At 38.6% G+C, this 20,559-nt stretch overlaps 1 pseudogene across 1 annotated transcript; it reads left to right on the top strand.

Moving 5' to 3' along the window:
* The first annotated feature begins 6,026 nt into the window (after positions 1-6,026).
* On the top strand, positions 6,027-6,728 carry LOC308609158 (OCIA domain-containing protein 1-like; annotated as a pseudogene). The gene has a single exon. The product of its transcript is annotated as an OCIA domain-containing protein 1-like (transcript).
* Positions 6,729-20,559: the final 13,831 nt, after the last annotated feature.

Below are 20,559 nucleotides of genomic sequence, written 5' to 3' on the forward strand. Positions count from 1 at the left end.
AGAGAATACTTAGAGCAAGGGGACAGAGAGGGGAAAAAAAACTAGGAAAAAGCTGACAAAATAATTCTCTGCAGTCTGCGAACATTTAGCGTTGGAGCAAATATTCTTATAGCTTGTAATAGGCCCTAAGGGTATCACTGGATACAGCACAGTGAGCAGATGAAAATCATAGCATGCACCCTGAGTCATAGAGAAAAGATGAAATTATATTCAATATATTCTGCTTAAGGAGGCAAGGAAGTGTGCAATACACGTTAGAAAACGTTTTATCCAAAATGATTAAATTAAAATCATTGCAATACAAAGAGTAACTTTGAACTCCAGAAAACTCTACCATCCAGAAAGATGCTTTTTGAAGAGCTCCATGTGTTGTGGTTTCACTCTATATCATTCTGACCTCATCTTTTACAGCCTTGGTCACCTTTTGGTGAGAGATGATGATTTTGCATCTTACTCTCCTTTTTGCAGTGGAAAAATACGTTCCTATTTTTGCCAAGTTTTACAACTCTTGGAAAGAAAGGGGGATCTTTATTTTTAATTGCATATTTTGTATGCTTCTAAGGGGTCATAAAGTGCCCTCATTCTTATATTAGCAGTGAATTTCCAGTAAAAATTTTGGTGCAAATATAGATACCCCCCCTCCAAAGTAAAAGCAAATTACCCACAATGCATCTTTGCAGTAGAATGTTCATCCAATTAGATTGCAAGGCAATTAGTATGATTACTCATCTGTATACACAGTACTTAGTTTCCATTTTGCCTGCAGCAACTGCAGTTTTGACAATTTATCTGACTGGTCCACACCCTACATTTCTGAAAATGCCAAAGAAACGGAAGCTACCTGTATTTGTAAGGTATAGTTCAGAGATTTTGGAAAAGGGTGAGAATAATGGGCCCAGAGCAGAGGGAGAGAGAATTGAGATGGAGAGGAAATTGTATGGCTGAATTCTAAGAGCTACTATCATGACTAAAAAAGTACCACTAAAGGAGGGCAATACTGCAGGAAAGATTTAGGGGGAAAAATGATAAAGTCAAGATGGCAAAAGAAAGTTGGCATGAATTTCCCAGTAAGTAAAAAGGTCAGATTCCAGAGGAAGTAGCCAGTGCAAGCTAGATAAAGCAAATCTGATTCTTTTTTTTTTTTTTTACTTAGACTTTGGTGGCAGGGGTGGGGAGGGGAATTAGAGAAGCAACAGGAGTAGCCTTGGAGGGATCTCAGCCTTCAGTATTAAGGAGTCCAGACTAGGAAAGGTAGGTGAACTGCAGAAAGTGGTAAGTATGGACTGAGAGAAGAGGACCACTAAATTAAACCTAGATACCAGAGGTATTATGTAGCATGGTGGGAATCTTTTCCCACCACCCATCAACATTCAAATGCCCATGGGTATCCACTAGGCCTAAGTCTAAGCAAGAAGTCCTATGTGGGGAAGACATACAGAGGTCAGGGTTCTTTTTAAGGCTCTCTGGAGAGAAGTGTCTTAAGCCAAGCTTCTAGGACAAGCCCTGGATTCAGTGACCCAGTTAAAACTTTGTTGGTGAGAGTGACATCAGCAAATTGTCAGGGTAGGCAGCTCCAAACTCCTGTCCCTTCTCAGAAACACTGAAAACCAGCAGAAAGTCATAATCAACTTTGTCAGAAATCTGGAAAACAGTCAAAGATTTACAGAAACCAAGAAAGCACTGAATCAAGAAAAAATATCAACTTCATATGGTCAGAAAGCTATGTGGCATTTTTACTGCCCTTGTTCCACCCCCTCCCTAGCTCAGCAGTGGTTTTGAAGACAGCAACTCCCATTTCTTGTGTGAGATCCTAATCCCTGGTTCTAGAGGGAGCAGAGCAGACCTTATCTGAGACTTATTATGTTTATCTGTTCTAAACTGTCTATGGGCTTCCTGAAAGGACTGATGCAAGGCACTCATCTCTGTTTCACCTAACTCAGAAATCACTCAGGACAGTAAAATGGTGGACTTTGCCCCCAAAACACTGTAAGGCAAATGAAAACACTGCACACACCTGGGGCAAAAGATTGTGGTTTGACAAACAATAGACTGCCTAAAGCCTGAAAGGATATTTGGGGAGAGAGATTTTTTTGGAAAGTAGGACATTCAAAAGCACCCATGTATACTGGGAAATCCAGAAAGCCATACACATTCCCAGAGTGGGAAACATGTTCATAAAAGACCTAAGAAGACCCTAAGTTTTCACCTCTGGCTGAGCTCTGAGCTCAGTGTAAGAAGGAAGTGAAGGCTAAGCCAGAGTTATAAACAGTCTAGCTAAGTTTTGAAAGAGTGTCCCAGCATAGAACCAATCTGCAAAGACTGGGAAAGGTGGATTTTTTGGCTTTTTTAACTATTGGGGTGTGTGCCTGTGTGTGTATTCTGGAGTTAAAGGAAATCTCTGTCAAAACATTAGTTGAACACTAACTGAAGGAACAGAGACTTCACTGAACACACATGACAAGGAATAGTCTTTACAAAAATAGTTTGGAAATAATTAAACAAATGGACAACTACAGCCTTCCACAGCCAAAAAGAGCAAATCCTAGACAAGGGGAATAATTTGGTTTCCAGAGATGCATAACATTATAATATTCAATGTCCAATTTTCAACAAAAAGTTACAGCATACACAAAGAAACAGGAAAGTATGGCCCATTCACAGGAGAAAAGAAGTTGACAGAAACCACCTCTGAGGGAATCTACTGTTAAGAGATAAAATCATAGTTCTAAGCTCCTACATTAAAAAACAAAACTCAAATCAATAACATAAACTTATGCCTCAAAGAACTAGAGAAATAAGAGCAAAGTAAATGCCTATCTGGCAGAGAAAAGGAAATAATAATGATTAGAGTAGAGATAAACAAAATAGAGAACAGAAAAATAACAGAATCAAAGAGCCCAAAAGTTGGTTCTTTGAAAAGAAGAACAATATTGACAAACCTTTAGGTAGACTGACAAAGAAAAAAATGAAATAATACAAAGAACTAAAATCAGAAATGAAAATGGGGGCATTACTACCAACCTTATGGAAATAACAAGGATTATTAAAGAATGCCATGAACAACCATATCACAGCAAATAAAATGACCTGGATGAAATGGACAAATTCCTAGAAACTTACAAATTACCAAAACTGACTGAAGAAGAAATAGAAATTCTGACCAGTAAATATATTGAATTTGTAATAAAGCAAAACAAAGCAAAACATCTCAGCAAAGAAAAATTCTGGACCTGATGGCTTCACTAGTGAACTCTGCCAAACATTTAGAGAGTAATTAACACTAATTCAAACTTCTCAAAAAAAAATAGAAAGCTCCCTAACTCATTGTATGAGGCTAGCATTACTCTGATAAAGACATCACAAGAAAACTACAGAACAATATATCTTATGAATATACATTCAAATATCCTCAACAAAATACTAGCCAATTGAATACACAGCATATTAAAAGGATTATACACCATGACCAGGTGGGATTTATCCCAGAAATGCAAGAATGATTCAACATAATAAAATCCATCAATGTAAAACATAACTTGAAAGAAGGAGAAAAACCACATCATCATCTCAACTGATGCAGAAAAGCTAATAAAGAAATTAAGCAAAATGTCAGGATGCAAAATTAACATACACCAACAATGAAGAATCCAAAAAGGAAATTATTTAAATAACTCCATTTACCGTATTGGTCAAGAGAATAAAATATCCAGGAATAAATTTACCCAAGGAGGTGAAAGACATATACTGAAAACTTTTTTTAAAAATGCTGAAAGAAATTAAAAGAAACCTCAGTAAATGGGAAGACATTCTATACATTCTGTGTTCATGGTTTACAAGATTTAATATTGTTAACATGTCAATTCTGCCTTAAAGGGATATACAGATTCAATGCAATCTCTATCAAAATTCCAGTAGCCTTTTTTTTTTTTTTTTGCAGAAATGGAAAAGCCAATTCTCAAGTTCATGTGGATTTGCCAGGGGTCCTAAATAGCCAGAACAATCTTGAAAAGGAAGAACAAAGTTAGAAGACTCACACTTCTGATTTCAAAATTCCCTACAAATCTACAGTAATCAATACAGCATGTCACTGGCATAAGAACGAACATACAAATCAATGGAATAGAATTAAGAGTCCAGAATAGACCATGTAGACTTCAAGATCAAGATGGAAGAATAGGAGGATGCTGGGCTCACCTCCCCTCACGAACACATGAAGATTACAATTATGTGTAGAGTGACTCTCTCTGAAATATACCTGGCTAGCAGGCTGGCTTTTCTAAACCAAGGCTGTGAAGAAAGATCCACATGGAGTCTGGTAGGAAGGGAGAAGTGATCTGGTCGGGGCCCACATGCCTAGTGGGGGACCCAGAAGAGGAAGGGGATATCACAGACTCAAGGCTCCTCCCTGCAGAGGGAAAGATTCAAGCCATATATTGGGCACCCCAGATTAGCCAGATAAAGAGTTCAAAACAATAGTAATAAGAATGCTAAATAGGGACTTCCCTGGTAGCACAGTGGTTAAGAATCTGCCTGCCAATGCAGGGGACATGGGTTCAAGCTCTGGTCCGGGAACATCCTACATGCCACGGAGCAACTAAGCCCATGTGCCACAACTACTGAGCCTGTGTGCCACAACTACTGAAGCCCATGCGCCTACAGCCCATGCTCTGCAACAAGAGAAGCCACCGCAATAAGAAGCCCGCGCACCACAACAAAGAACAGTCCCCATTCGTGGCAACTAGAGAAAGCCTGCATGCAGCAACGAAGACCCAACACAGCCAAAAATTTAAAAAAAGAAGAATGCTAAATAGATGCGCACAGTGAGAATTTTAACAAAGAACTAGAAAATATAAAAAAGAAACAGAGCTGAAGAATACAATAACTGAAAAGAAAAATACACAAGAGGGAATTAACAGAAGATTAGATGATACAGAATAAAACATGTGTGATCTGAAGGATAGAATAGTGGAAATCACCCAATCAGTAGGGCAAAAAGAAAAACAAATTTTGAAAAAATGAGAATAGTTTAAGGGACCTCTGAGACAACATCAAGTGCACTAACATTTGCATTATAGGGGTCCCAGAAGGAGAAGAGTGAAAGGGGTAGAAAATGTATTTGATGAAATTATGGCTGAAAACTTCTTGAACCAGATATCTAGGTACAGGAGACACACTGAGTCTCAAACAAGATGAACCAAAAGAGACCCACACCAAGATATATCATCATTAAAATGGCAAAAGTTAAAGATAAAGAGAGAATTTTAAAGGCAGCAAGAGAAAAACAAAGACTCACATATAAGGGAACACCCCCCGATAAGGTTATCAGATGATTGTTCAGTAGAAACTTTGCAGGCCAGAATGTAGTGTCATATATATTTAAAGCACTGAAAAGAAAAAGCCTACAACCTAAGTTACTCTACACAGCAAGGTTATCATTCAGAATTGAAGGAAAGATAAAGATACTAAACCTACCCTAAAAGTGATGTGATATATATAAAGCTATAAAGTCTCCACCAAAAAACTATTAGAATTAATAAATGAATTCAGTAAAGTTGCAAGGTACTCTATAAACTAATAATAAACTATCAGAAAGAAAATGCAAGAAAACAATCCCATTTACAATCCCATCAAAAAGAATAAAATACCTAGCAATAAACTTAGCCAAGGAGGTAAAAGACCTATACTTCAAAAACTATAAGACATTGATGAAGGAAATGGAAGATGATACATATACATGGAAGGATATCCCACGCTCATGGATTGGAAGAATTAATATTGTTAATACTATCCAAAGCAATTTCCTCCTGTAGGTCGCCAGTGCTTCCAGGTCATGGTCATTTTGAGCCTGTATCTGGGTGACTTCTAGGTGGTCGTGTCATTGACTGCTCCCCAGCCGCCAACTCCGCTGTGGTCCTGCATGTCTCCTGCCCTCCCCTCCCCACCGACCCCTCTTGGGTCCCCTCCGGGCCTTCTGCCCCTGGTCACCAAGGCTTGCCGTGCTCTCACCCACTGCTGTCATTTGGAGGAAAGATGAATGGGAGGGCTGATTTTCAAGAGCCAAATGCAGAAGTTCCAAGACCAATTCCCCACATAAGGGCTGATTACATTCCAACAGAGGAAGAAAGAAGAGTCTTTGCAGAAGGCAATGATGAAAGCTTCTGGTTCAGATGAATCCTTTCAGGTCATCCCAAATTTGGTTCCATCCCTAAACATATTTGCTTGCATCATGGGATACTTTGCTGGAAAGCTTTCCTATGTGAAAACTTGCCAAGAGAAGTTAAAGAATCTTGAGAATTCCCCTCTTGGAGAAGCTTTATGATCAGGACAGGCATGACGATCTTCACCAACTGGGCACTATTCTCAGAAGTCAAAATATGACTCAAACATGAGTGGTCATTTATCTTTTGTGACAACCCCAGCAGCAGACAACATAGAAAAAGAGATGCTTCCTCATTATGAGCCAACTCCATTCAGTGCTTCTATGAATGAATCTACTCCCACTGGTATTACTGATCATATTGCCCAAGTCAAAGTAAACAAATATGGAGATACTTGGGATGAGTGAAAAATTGCATCATTGGACCTACTGAAGAAGTTTCAATATCCAGCGTCATCTAGGTGGTCATGAATATCTGCATGCTTTGAGCTCAGCAGCAGTCTTCATAAATACATTTAAAACTAGAACCTGGGTTTTTGTGGTTTGGCTTATGAAGATGATGTTCTAAAAACTTACATTTTAATGTAATATTGGGTGAATGTATTCATTTGGGGGAACTCTCTGAATGATGGTAGTATACCATGATTGTACACAGTTTGTGAAATTGTTTTAAGTTACAGGGCAAGGATACTGTTATAAAACTATTAAGAGAGTGCAATACTCTAGAATCACTGTATCTGGAAATAAATGATACCTGCATGTTGAATTGGGGTGGGTGGGTGTAGCAATCATAATTTTAAGTCTTAAACTTTATATCAAAAATTATTAAAAAGACTTTCTCCAGTGTTTGCTGTATTCTCTTAATGTTTATGGTAAATAAAATATAAAGGAACATGCATTAAAAAATACTATCCAAAGCAATCTACAAAGTTAATGCAATCCCTAACAAAATACCCATGACATTTTTCACAGAACTAGAACAAATAGTCCTAAAATTTGTATGAAACCACAGAAGACTGAAAATAGCCAAAGCAATCTTGAGAAAAAAAAGAACAAAGCTGGAGATATCGTGCTCCCTGACTTCAAACTATACTACAAAGCCACAGTAGTCAAAACAGTGTGGAACTGACACAAAAACAGACACATAGATCAAGGAAACAAAATAGAGAGCTCAGAAATAACCCCCCTCACATATTATCAATTAATCTATGACAAAGGATGCAAAAATATACAGTGGGGGAAAAGACAGTCTCTTCAATATGTACTGTTGAGAAAACTGGACAGCTACATATAATAGAATGAAATTAGAACATTTTCTCATACCATATACAAAAATAAACTCAAAATGCATTAAAGACCTAAATGTAAGAATGGAAACCATAAAATTCCTTGAATAAAACATAGGCAGTACACTCTTTGACATAAGTCTTATCAATATTTTTTGGCTCTATTGCTTCAGGCAAAGGAAACAAAAGCAAAAATAAACAAATGGGACCTAATTATATTTAAAAGCATTGCACAGTGAAGGAAACCATCAACAAAATAAAATGACAACCTACTAAACAAGAGAAGTTATTTCCCAATGATTTATCTGATAAAGAGTTAATATCCAAAATATATAAAGAGCACATACAACTCAATATAAAAAAAACAAACAATGCGATTAAAAAATGGACAAAAGACCTGAATAGACATTTTTTTCCAAAGAAGACATACAGATAGCTAACAGGCACATGGAAAGATGCTCAACATCACTAATCATCAGGGAAAGGCAAATCAAAACCTCAATGAAATATCACCTCACACCTTTCAGAATGGCTATTATCAAAAAGAAAATAAATATAATAAATATTAATGAGAAAGTAGAGAAAGGGAAAACTTAGTTCACTGTTGGGGGAATGTAAATTGGTACAGCCACTGTGGAAAACAGTATAAAGTTTCCTCAAGAAATTAAAAATAAAACTACAATATGATCCAGCAATTCCACTCCTGCATATGTATCTGAAGAAAATGAAAACACTAATACAAAAAGATACATGCAATGCAATGTTCATAGCAGAATTATCTATAATAGCTAAGATATGGAAGCAACCTAAGTGTCTATCAATAGATAAAGAAGATGTGATTGATATATGATAAATACACACACACAAACACACAGTATAATATTACTCAGCCATAAAAAAGAATGAAATTTTGCCATTTCCAACATGTATGTACCTGTATCATGCTTAGTGAAGTAAGTCAGACAGAGAAAGACAAATACTGTGTTTCACTTACAAGTGGAATCTAAAAAATAAAACAAATGAATGAATATAACAAAACAGAAACAGACTCATAGATACAGAGAACAAACTAGTGGTTATCAGTGGGAGAGTGGTGAGGGGAGGGTCATGATAGGGGAAGGGGATTATGAGGTACAAACTACTAGGTATAAAATAAATAAGATACAAGGATATAATATACAGCAAAGGGAATATAGCCAATATTCTATAATAAATTTAAGTAGAATATAATCTATAAAAATAATGAACTACTGTGTTGTATACCTGAAACTAATATAACATTGTAAATCAACCATACTTCAATAAAAACTGCAAAGAATGCAAATTAAAAAAATACTGTACTGGACCTCCCTGGTGGCGCAGTGGTTGAGAGTCCGCCTGCCGATGCAGGGGATACGGGTTCGTGCCCCGGTCTGGGAGGATCCCATATGCCGCGGAGCGGCTGGGCCCGTGAGCCATGGCCTCTGAGCCTGCGCGTCCGGAGCCTGTGCTCCGCAACGGGAGAGGCCACAACAGTGAGAGGCCCGCATACCGCAAAAAGAAAAAAAAAAAAAAATACTGTACTACTTCATGGATAAAGTATCTTGCAGCAATACAATTCCATTTATATCTTGACCCTGTTTTATCCTAATATTATCATATGTTACATAGTACTGTCATTTTGATACATATGTTATAACCCTTCACAATAAATTGTTTGTTTTAACTATCAAAAATGAATAAATAAATAAACAAACCATCTAAGGCCAATTGATTTTTGACATGATGCCAAGACCATTCAATGGAAAAAGAATAGTCTCTTCAACAAATGGTGCTGGGACAGCTAGATATCCACATGCAAAAGAATGAAACTGGATCCTTATTTCACACCATATATAAAAATTAACTCAACATAGATCAACAATCTTAAAATAAGAGCTAAAACCATAAAAATTCATAGAAGAAATAATATGGGTAGATCTTCATGACCTTGACTTTCACAATGATTTCTTAGATATTATACAAAAAATATAAGCAACAAAAGAAAAAATGGATAAATTGGATTTCATCAAAATTAAAGACTTATGTCACCAAAGGCCATTATCAAAAAGTGGACAAGATAACTTATAAAATTAGAGAAAGTGTTTGCAAATCATATACCAAATCAGGGTTTGTATCCAGAATATATAGAGAACTAGTGCAAGTCAACAACAAAAAGATAAAAACCCAATTTAAAATGAGCAAAGGATTTGAATATACATTTCGCCAAAGAAGATAAACAAACGGACAACAAGCACATGAAAAGATGCTTAACATCATTAGTCATTAGGGAAACGAAATTCAAAGCCACAATAAAGAACTTCACAGCCATTAGGATACCTCATAATATAAAAAGGAGAATCAGAAGTGTTGGCAAATGTGGAGAAATTAGAACTCTTGTACACTGCTGATGAGAATGTAAAATGTTTCAGCCATTTTGGAAAATTGTTTGGTGGTTCCTCTAAAAGTTAAACAGAGAACAGAATGGCAATATAAACCTACATTCCATCCTTAGGTATATACCTAAAATAATTGAAAACGGGTCCCAAAGCAAGTATATGTACACACATGTTCATAACAGCACTAGTCACAACAGTCAGAAAGTGTTAACAGCCCAAATGTCCATCAACAGAATTTATGGATAAAGAAATTGTGGTATATACATACAATGGAATATCACTTGTCCATAGAAAAGCAATGAAGTACTAATAAATGCTACAGTGTGGATGAACCTTGAAAACATTATGCTACATGAAAGAAGCCAGACAAAAATAAGGTCACATATTTTATGATTCCATTTGTATGAAATATCCAGAATACGTAAATCCATTGAGACAGAAGGCGGACTGGTATTTGCCAGGGGCTGGGGTGGAGGTGGCCGGGTGCAAATGACGAGAAATTGCTTTATGGATTAGGGGTTTTATTCTGTAGTGATGGAAATGTTTCAGAACTAGGTAGAAGTGTTAGTTGCCCAACATTGAGAATGTGTTAAATGCCACTGATTTGCTCACATTAAAATGGTTAATTTTATGTTATGTGAATTGTACCTCAATAAATTATTTTTTTAAAACTTTGCTGGTGCCCAGTACGTGTTTTAAATGTTAATCTTCTAAATAGTTTACCCCTATTAACATAATTAAGAATATACAAGCTTCAGCAAACTGAAAACAAAATTAGCCAATTAGCAGATGCAGGAATTGGAAACAGGAGGTTAGAGGAAATGCTTGCAGTTAAAATGACAATAAAAATGCCATCCGACTCTTTGTAGCCAAGATGACACACCCAGGTGCCTGTCCTTGACTTGACTAGAGGCAGGAGAGGTATATCCAGACCTTTCATTCAGGGCAGGGACAGGAAGAAACAGGAAATAATCCTTCAAGTCCATGTCAGGGAGCTGTGCTTTCTGCATTTTTTCTTTCTGGAAAAGGTGGTAGATTGTGTTCATTCTACTGCAGGGAAAACTTCAGAGACAGGGAGCCAGGACTGAGAGATAATTGAGCAAGACTGAGATTTCTCATCTTGTCTAGATACTTGTAGAAGGCAATAACTGTGTTTTAAATGAAGGTTGAGTATTATAGTAGAATAGACCTTGGACTTTATTTTTATTTTATTTATTTATTTAGTTAGCTGCATTGGGTCTTTGTTGCTTTATGTGGGCTTTCTCTAGTTGCAGCGAGTGGGGGCTACTCTTCTTTGCGGGGTGCAGGCTTCTCATTTGTCGTGGCTTCTCTTGTTGCAGAGCACAGGCTCTAGGTACGCAAGCTTCAGTAGTTATGGCACATGGGCTCAGTAGTTGCGGTGCACAGGCTCTAGGGCTCATGGGCTTCAGTAGTTGTGGCACACGGGTTTAGTTGCTCCACGGCATGTGGGATCTTCCTGGACCAGGGCTTGAACCAGTGTCCCCTGCATAGGCAGGCGGATTCTTAACCACTGTGCCACCAGGGAAGTCCAAGACCTTGGATTTTAGAGTGAAATAGACCTGAGTTCAAATCCCAACTCTGCCCCTTAATAGCCAGGTGACCTCATGTTATTTATTTAGCCATTTCAAACCACAGTTTTCCTTTCTCTTAAATGTGAATATATAACTCTGAAAGATTATTTTGTAGATTAAGTGAGGTAGATACAAAGTACCCAACACATGCCAGCACATAGTAGATACTTGATGCTAGTTATTTTTCTTCAATCAAATTACAGATGACTTCTCCCTCCCACTTCACTCCCCTTCCAAAAAAAGTAGAGTTGGTTGATGAAGAAGGATAATAAGCCAAACCTTCAATTACAAAAGATACCAAAACAATTATACCAGGTGATGAAGACGAGTATTCAAAGCAATGCTTTTTCACCTGGTAAAACATCCTGCATGAGGAGGGATAAAAGCATATTCCTCACAGAGAGATCAGCAGAATGACAGAAAGAGGATGCTGAACAATTTCATCCCAGAATCCTTGCCTTTTCTATTGGCCCCATAAGAAACCAAAGGTATTCACATCCCATGAGCAAAAGGAAGCTCAGCTGGGGAATGAATAACAATGAAATCATTTGAACAAGAAGAGTAATGGTTTTCTTATCCTCCTCAGGAGGTTATAGGGTTCCGAATGCTATAGTGACTAATAAGAATGTGGGTATAGATCCATACAGATGTTGGTTCAATTCCCAGATCTCCTACTCACTAGCTATGGACCTTAGGCAAGTCACTTTCCTTCTCTGAGAATTGGAATTCTCACTTATAATGAATAATACTTACCTTGTAGGGCTGTTATGTGTATTATGCAAGATAAATACATGTAAAGTGCTTAGCACAATGCCAAGCACATAGTCAACAACTCATAAATGTTCATTCCCTCCCTCTTCCTATCACATAAAATTCTACCCTATTTTACAGAAAGGGACTCCTTTTAAAGATGAGACTGTCATGAAAATGAATCATTATTCTACATTTCTTTTCATTCAAATTACCATTTAAGGGTCCCCTACATTATGTTAGGTAGGCTCCTATCAATATGGCTCAATTTAAAAGTTGAAAGACAAGAGGCTTTTGTCAGTGGAAAATACAACAAATTAAAAGTTAGAAACATTGAGTTTAGCCCTAGATTTTCTGCTAACTAGCACACCATCTTTCTGGGCCTGTTCCCATATAGTGAATGGAGGAGTGTGGGCTCGACTATCCCTTCCAGTTTTAAACTTACATGAAACTAATCACTAAAGCTGAAGGACAAGTCACAGCCTTTGCTAGTAAGAAGAGTCATGGACATTAGGCTATTTGAGAGACTTCAAGAGGTCAACTAGTTTATTTAATGTTAGATGACTTAAGGCCAGCACCTAGGATGGAGATCCTATATAATTCCTTGTTAGCATTTTCTTAAATATTTATTTATTTACTTACTTACTTATTTATTTAGGCTGTGCTGGGTCTTAGTTGTGGCATGCAAGATCTGCGTTGCTGTGTGCAGGATCTTCGTTGCTGCATGTGGGCTCTTTAGTTGCAGCATGCAGGATCTTTAGTTACAGCATGCATGTGGGATATAGTTCCCTGACCAGGGATCGAACCTGGGCCCCCTGCACTGGGAGCATGGAGTCTTAGCCACTGGACTATCAGGGAAGTTCCCCTTGTTGGCATTTTCTAAGGTTTATTCTCTCAGAAAGTAAGCCTCTGATTTTATATGCATAGAATAATTAGACTATGCAAATAACATGAGTATATAATAGTCACTATGCTGATATAATGAATCAACCTATATTCAGAGATACGATGATGAATTATTTGGTATGGAATATTTTTAAAGTAATCATAAAAGGGGACCTAGAAAAGAGATTTGTTATTTGGTCTGAAATATCAACATAGTCTACTTTCAGGGCTGAGGGCATTTTCTCCTATTTTCAAAGCAACTTAGTTAAGCTTTGATCCCTTTGCTTTGAAAGATGAAACAAAAAACTTCACAAATATGTATGCGTGTGGCACATACACATATACACACATACACTCCTCTTCTCCTCAAGGAAATAAGACCTATCTGTCTCTCAAATTACATCAGTTAGATGTGAGTCCAAGGAGACTTAAATTGTTTTTCCCTAGTAAATCAAGCAATCTATGAATACTACCATGGGTAGAGCTTCTAGGAGGCCAAAACTTAGGGAAGCTTATTTAAAGGGCAGATTCAAAGTCTCAAGGTTAAGGACAGAATGTGGTAGCTTATTGAGTCCATCTCCCTAGTCCAAGAAATAGGCAAAAACTTCTTCAGACTATTGAACAGAAGACCAAATGCCTCCAGGGGAGTTCATGCTCCTCTTTGGCCTACATATCTTAATGTAGCACCTTCTCTCCACAGACAATGTGAAGTCTAAAGACCCAATGTCATACGTGATCACTGCCCTCAAGATGCTTGCAATCCAGCCAAGACTCCACATGTGCACATAGAAACATACACTATAGAGGCTGGAAAGGTTCTTTAGAGATCATACAGTCCAGTGGTTTTCACACTCTTTCATAGAGCTTTCAAAGGTTCCACAGAAGGGCTTCAAACTGACATTAAGAAGGGCCATAGGGGGATTTTTCGCAGTCAGAAGGCTCTAGGTCCACAGGCTTATTTTTCTGAAAGAAACTCCCTTTTTTGTCTCAATTTTGTATATTGGAGTTCTACAGAGTAGAAAGGGTTTCATAAGTAAAAGAAAGACTGAAAACCACAGCTCGGATCCAAATTTTTCATTTCAAAGATGAAGAAATGGAGGTCAAGATGCATCCAGCAATCCGTCCAAGGTTTTGCTGCAAGTGTTTAGCCAAGTCATGAAGTATTGAAGAGAGGAGAATACATTTTTCCTTGTGGTATTTCTGCTGCTGCTAAATGCCAAATAAGTGCTGGAGAAAAATTATGTGGGTGGGCACAATCACAGGGGCCTGTGGTACATATGGGGCTGCTTCCTAGGGGAGGTTGGACTTAAACTGGGTTATGGCCTTTGGGGAGGGTTTCATGAGTTGGAAGGAGGAGGGCGTCCTGGCAGAGGTACAGTCTGAGTAAAGGTGCAGGGGCACAGATGCATCAAGAATGATTTTCCAGCCATTCCTTGTGGACCTATGTCTCCTACTCAGAAAACTTTTATTCCTATTCTGACAGAATCTTTTCCTATTGACCCTTTCATACTGGTATCAGTACTGGAGGATTCAGCTTTGATATGAGCCCTAATAAGCTGCAGTTTCGACAATTGGCACAATCAGCTAATTCTTGCTTTTATCTCCAACAGCAAGCTTGGAAATAAAATATCAAATCTTATCCCATATACTGATATACCATAATTTACAGGGCTTTTTGATTATGTGTGGCTAGACCTTTTTCATAATATCTGGGTACCCATTTCCTGCACATAATTCTGTTGGATTGTCATGGTCACAAAAACCATTCTTCCTAGGAGACATTGTATCTCTATTTCTATTTAAAGGACACAAAACAAAGCAAGGGATTCACATTGCCTTTGGTATAATTAGCATCAGAAAAGATTATAATAAATTGTTCTTGGTTAAAAGTAAAAAAAAATTGATATTATTGCTCAGTAACAATGATTGAGTTGCTTGATTTTTATAGCATAACCATGGCATTGGTATGCGCTGAGCATTCATTAGAACAACCTATGGTATAGGTATAGGGTGCGTGTTCATTACAACAGTTTATCTCACTATAAAATGGGAGTAATACAAGGGAGATGACGTATTGAAAGTCATGCCACAAATAAATTATTGAATCAGGATTACAACTTTGGTCTCTTAATTCTTTTTTTTTCTGCTTTATAACAAATTTAATCAGTTATACATATACATATGTTCCCATATCCCCTCCCTTTTGCATCTCCCTCCCACCCTCCCTATCCCACACCTCCAGGCGGTCACAAAGCACTGAGCTGATCTCCCTGTGCTATGCGGCTGCTTCCCACTAGCTATCTACCTTATGTTTGGTAGTGTATATATGTCCATGCCGCTCTTTCACTTTGGTCTCTTAATTCTTAATAAGGCTTCCTTTCTCCAAAATCACCCTGATTTGAAATATTTTCTCAAGTATAATAAGACTGCTTGAAACTTTCTTCCATCTTTTCTCTTGTTCTTCATGGAGCAGCCAATGTGGAAGGGCAGATATATTAGTCAGGGTTCTCCAGAGAAAGAAAAACAGTAAGATAATTAAGGTGTGTGTGTGTGTGTGTGTGTGTGTGTGTGTGTGTGTGTGTGTAGAGGGGGAGATGGGGAGAGGGGGAGAAGGGGAGATGGGGAGAGGAGGAGGGGGAGAGGGGGAGGGAGAGACAGAGAGACAGAGAGAGAGGGAGATTATGAGAAATTGGGCCACATAATTATAGAGCCTGAGAAGTCCCAACATCTGCAGGGTGGGCCAGCAAGCTGGAAACCTAGGAAAGCCAATGGTATAGTTCCAATCCAAGTCCAAAGGCCTGAGAACCAGAAGAGCCAATGTTTAAGTTCTGGTCCAAAAGCTGGGCAGTCTTGAGACACAAGAAGAGCCAATGTTTCAGTTTAAGTCTAAAGGCAGGTAAAGGCCTACGTCCTGCTCAAGTAGTTGGGCAGGAGGGGTTCTCTCCTCCTCAGGGGAGGTCAGCCTTTTTATTCTGTTCAGGCCTTCAACGGATTGGATGAGGGCCACTCACATTAGGGAAGACAATCTGCTTTACTCAGTCTACCGATTCAAATGTTAATCTCATTCAAAAATACCCTTACAGATACACTCAGAATAATATTTGACCAAATACCTGGGCACCCGTGGTCCAGTCAAGTTGACACAAAATTAACCATCACAGCAGGGATGGGGGAAACTCTTACCTCATCTGGGGAAATAGGACTTGGGGATTCATCAGTTCCTTTCTGCTCAGAGATGGACCAGCATCTCCAATAAAGTAGGGTTCATTTTTTTGAAGAACTTCTAGACTGAATGAAGTTTCTGAGACCAGAATTCCTATGGAAGAGACTTCTAGAGATTGAGGAAACCATGTCCCTAGCTCTTTAAATAGGGGAAAGATGTAAAATCACTAGTTGAAACTGCCCTCACTCCCTTTGCAAATTATCTTTTATTTGGACTGGTCCTACCTTGCATTTTCCCCTCTGTTAGAGCTTAGGCAGGTTTTGGAGCATCAAGGGATATCAGGCAAAGGAGCCATGACCTACAGAAAAACATGCAACTATAGCTGTAGATTAAGGTAGATTATAGAACCAAAATATAGGGACACGTCAAGAAAACAGTCCACTTCCAGGGAGTTTATGGAAACTGAATGTCAGAATAAAATAACAGATCAGAGCCAGGAAAGTAATAAGTAGAAGAGTCCAGAAGCTAGATGGCCAGGCAAGTCCAAGGAAGGGGTCAGAATAGTATAGGCTGACACAAGGATCCAGAGACAAGAAGAAAGAGGACAACTTCTGTCTGTGACAGGAAACCTTTTAGACTTTTTCACAGGAGCCTAGGACCTGCTCACCAGGATCTGGTTGTTCTAGTACCAATATGGCCACATGTCACAGAATCAGGATCCTTGTCGAAGCATCTGCCAAGGACTGTGAGAAACCCACCAGAGGCTGGAAGTTGGGAACAATTTCAGTGACAGGTAGGAGAACTGCAAAGACAAGGCCAAGAAGAAAGAAGACAGTAAAGAATTTTTAAGTATCTAAGTCCTGTTTGTAACAAATCTTCCTCAGCCCCCAAGGATAGGTTTCATGGAGGGCTTCACTGTGTTGAAATCAGACTACACAAATGGTAGAAAACGCTAGTCTTGCTGTTGGTAAATTTCATCGTTAATGTTGCTCCAGTGAAATATTACTTCCAGTAAATCCCATGACAATTAACACTTTTTTCCTCTTTTCCTGAAAACTTGAGCCAAGTTGGAAAGTCTTACCAACCTAATTTCTTTTTGTGGTTATAATTTTGGGACTACCATAAACTTCTCTTTCTCTCATCCCCATGCCTTTTCTAGATTCCACAGTCCCACTCCATGACAATTACAATACAAAGTAATATATAGGTATTGGTTACAATGTCCTATCTTGAATGATGAACGAGAGTACTTATTCATTCATTCAACACATGTATTGAGTTCCTACTATGTGCCAAGTATTTTTCTATGCACTAGATATACAGCAGTGAGAAAACCACAGAAAAATCCCCTCTCTCATAAAGCCTGTGTTTCTGTGAGCTTCCTAACGTGCTTTTGGGAGAGCCTGGTAAGTAGGACTTTCAATCTTTCCTCATACACACATGAAGAATCAGCTTTTCACTGTAACCAGAAGTTCTTTCTTCTCTGCCTGCACTTTAATGGTTTAATGGAGCATCTGAGTCCTAGAAAATTATTTCTATTCTCCATCAAATATGACCGAAGATTGGGATAAATGGAAATCTGAGTGTGGCTTAGAACATCCAATTCTTACAGTATAAATACAGTATCTTCCCTCACTAATTCCTTGGACTTCTATCTACTCCAAAATGTATACCTAAGCTCTATTCATCAAGCTCCTGGGCCTCGTGAAGCCAGACCCCTGAGGGCCATCATTCAGAATCTACAAATATTTACTGAATGGCCATTAAGTTCCAGGCATGCTCACATAATTATTTCACTTATTCCTCACAACAACCCTATGGGAGATGCAGAAGAGGTATTCCTAACCTTCCTAGACTTCAGTTTTCCCAGCAAGATGTGTCAATGACTTACACAAGGTCAATAAGCTAGTAAGTAGTTCTTTAAAATATGAAAATCATTCTTTTGACTCCATGGCCCTTGTCCCCTAGTGTCCTTATGGGGGACTCTTTTTCTTTATTAATCATCCTATGTGCATGAAACATGGTCATAAGCACAGCATATGTAGTAGCCTTAGTCCTCGGAGCAGATATATTCAATCATCTTGACTGTTCAGTAGCTCATATTCCCTTTAGATTCCATATCTGCATGGAGGCACCAAGAGGGGACAGGAGGATAGTGGTGGTAGTGAAAGATTCATTCAATAGCATATGACTGAAAGTCTGCACTTCTATCCCTACTCAGGGATTGGGAAACCTGAAGTCTGGGCAGTTTCACAGTAGAGATTAATGCAAAAACATTAATTCAAAAAAGATTAATGCAAAAATTCATTCATATCTGTATGAATGGTGAAATTTATGAATATTCTACTTTACCATTGGTTGGTGGAGAACCTTCAATTTTGACTTGGCTACAAGGAGTTAATTAGATAGAAGCACCTATACTGATCATCTGGAGGTTTTCCGGTACTGTTTTTTGTTTGTTTTCTTCTTATTGCTTTTACCTGCCTATCACATTTACTGTGTGGGTTGGCACAGCGGACACCCTTTAATATTGCAGATCCAAAGGGTTTCTTGGATTCACCAAGTCAGTTCTCATTTATATGTAAGGACGGGACAGACAGGAGAACAAGAGAAAGGGAGACGTGACATAATTCCCCACAGACCATTAGAATCAATACTTTGTTTCTAGCCCAACTCCTACTAGTCCTTTCCTTAAAGCTTCAAACAAAAAGAAAGTAAACTGATTTTCTGCCAGTTCCTTCTATCCTCTTGTGACCCTGTGGTGGAGATGGTAATAGGGAGGATAAAGACCCCGAAGACCTGAAACCAATGGAAGTCATCAAGCAAGTAGCCCAAAGCATCAGGCAACTAGATAAACATCCCCAGGAGAGTTGAGAATTGACTGCTGTTACGAGTGGGAAAAGTCAGCTGCAGTCAGGTTACTGATTATTTCGCAGTAGAAAAATTATCCTCAGTGCCTGAACCCCTGGAAACATGAACAATGAGAAGGAAACATTTTCAATAAATAACCTAAGCTGATTTGACAGGGATCTGAATCGGGCTCCAGCCCAAATCCAAAGGTAAGAAATAAAGGAGGCAGCTGTACCTTTAAACTCAGTCCTTGACAAAGTCCCAAGAGACTCCATTTTTATTTTTTTTCTGCCTCTGCAAAACTAATACTTGCTCATCTCATCACATTGATAGTGTACTGTTAGCACTGGAGGAACAAATTGTATGTGTGAATTTTTAAAATTTGGGCCTAAGAATGTCACTCAGGTAATGTTCCTTTGAGATCCCGGGGTTTTACATTCCCTTCTGTGTTCCTTATCAGATCCTTTGGCTGGGGGCAGGGGAAGGAGCTGAACAGAGGACTTTGAGGCTCAAAGGTTATTTCCATCCGAAGCTGTCTGTCGAGACTATTTGCCCTCAATGGCCCAGAGCCTCTAAATCCCTCCCCTTAGAAGTCTGCTCTCAAATAATTCCATCACTGTACTTTGTCCTGAATGAGAAATAGTCACTATTTTGCCCAAATTCCTCATCTCTTAAACAATTGGTTTAAAGAAAAATATACATCTGAAAATCAGGCAATTTAGCACAATTCATAACGTTAACAACCAGTACATTCAGTGTTAGATACGAATAAGAGGAGGACTTCATTGTTAAATACAAAGTAAACTTATTTATCTAAAACCCAAAAAATACAAGTGTTTTTAGGCTGTCAGTTGTTTCAGAATACAGGTAATCACAGGAAAAGGGAGAAAGTTAGTTTGGATGAGAGGTTTTCATCTTACCGGATTTCAAACGTTCCATCTGCCAGCCTTTCCGACAGTCAACAGATTCTACAGAGGGGACATGAGGTGGCTGCAGTGGCCGCTCCCAAAAGGCTCCCACATTCTGGGCCTCTGTATCCTCAACTGTAAAACAGGAGGGTTATTTTATATTATCTTCAGCATGCCCTCCAGTGCCGACATTTCCTGATTTCAGAGTCCCTTCCACAGGTCCTGTGGCCACTTCCTAAATAGGCCTTCTCCAGCTCTAAAGTCATTAGCTTCTTCTGTAAACTCAAAGTTTCTGCTCACAATTTTATTCTCACTGAAACAGTGGAGGATCTTGTCCGAGGTCTTGTGGTAGGCAGAATTCGAAGATGGACTCCCAAGATTCCCAGTCACTGGTGCATACACACCTTCCCCCAGTTATCAATAAAACACTAGTCTATCAGTAGGTACTGCTGTGAAGGTATTGCAGATGTAATTAAGGTCCCAAATCAGCTGACCTTAAGATAGGATGATTATCTGGGTAGTGCTGACTTAATTGCATGAGCCCTTTAAAA

Source organism: Mesoplodon bidens, assembly GCF_964165515.1.
Source record: "Mesoplodon bidens genome assembly, chromosome: X".
Taxonomy (NCBI): domain Eukaryota; kingdom Metazoa; phylum Chordata; class Mammalia; order Artiodactyla; family Ziphiidae; genus Mesoplodon; species Mesoplodon bidens.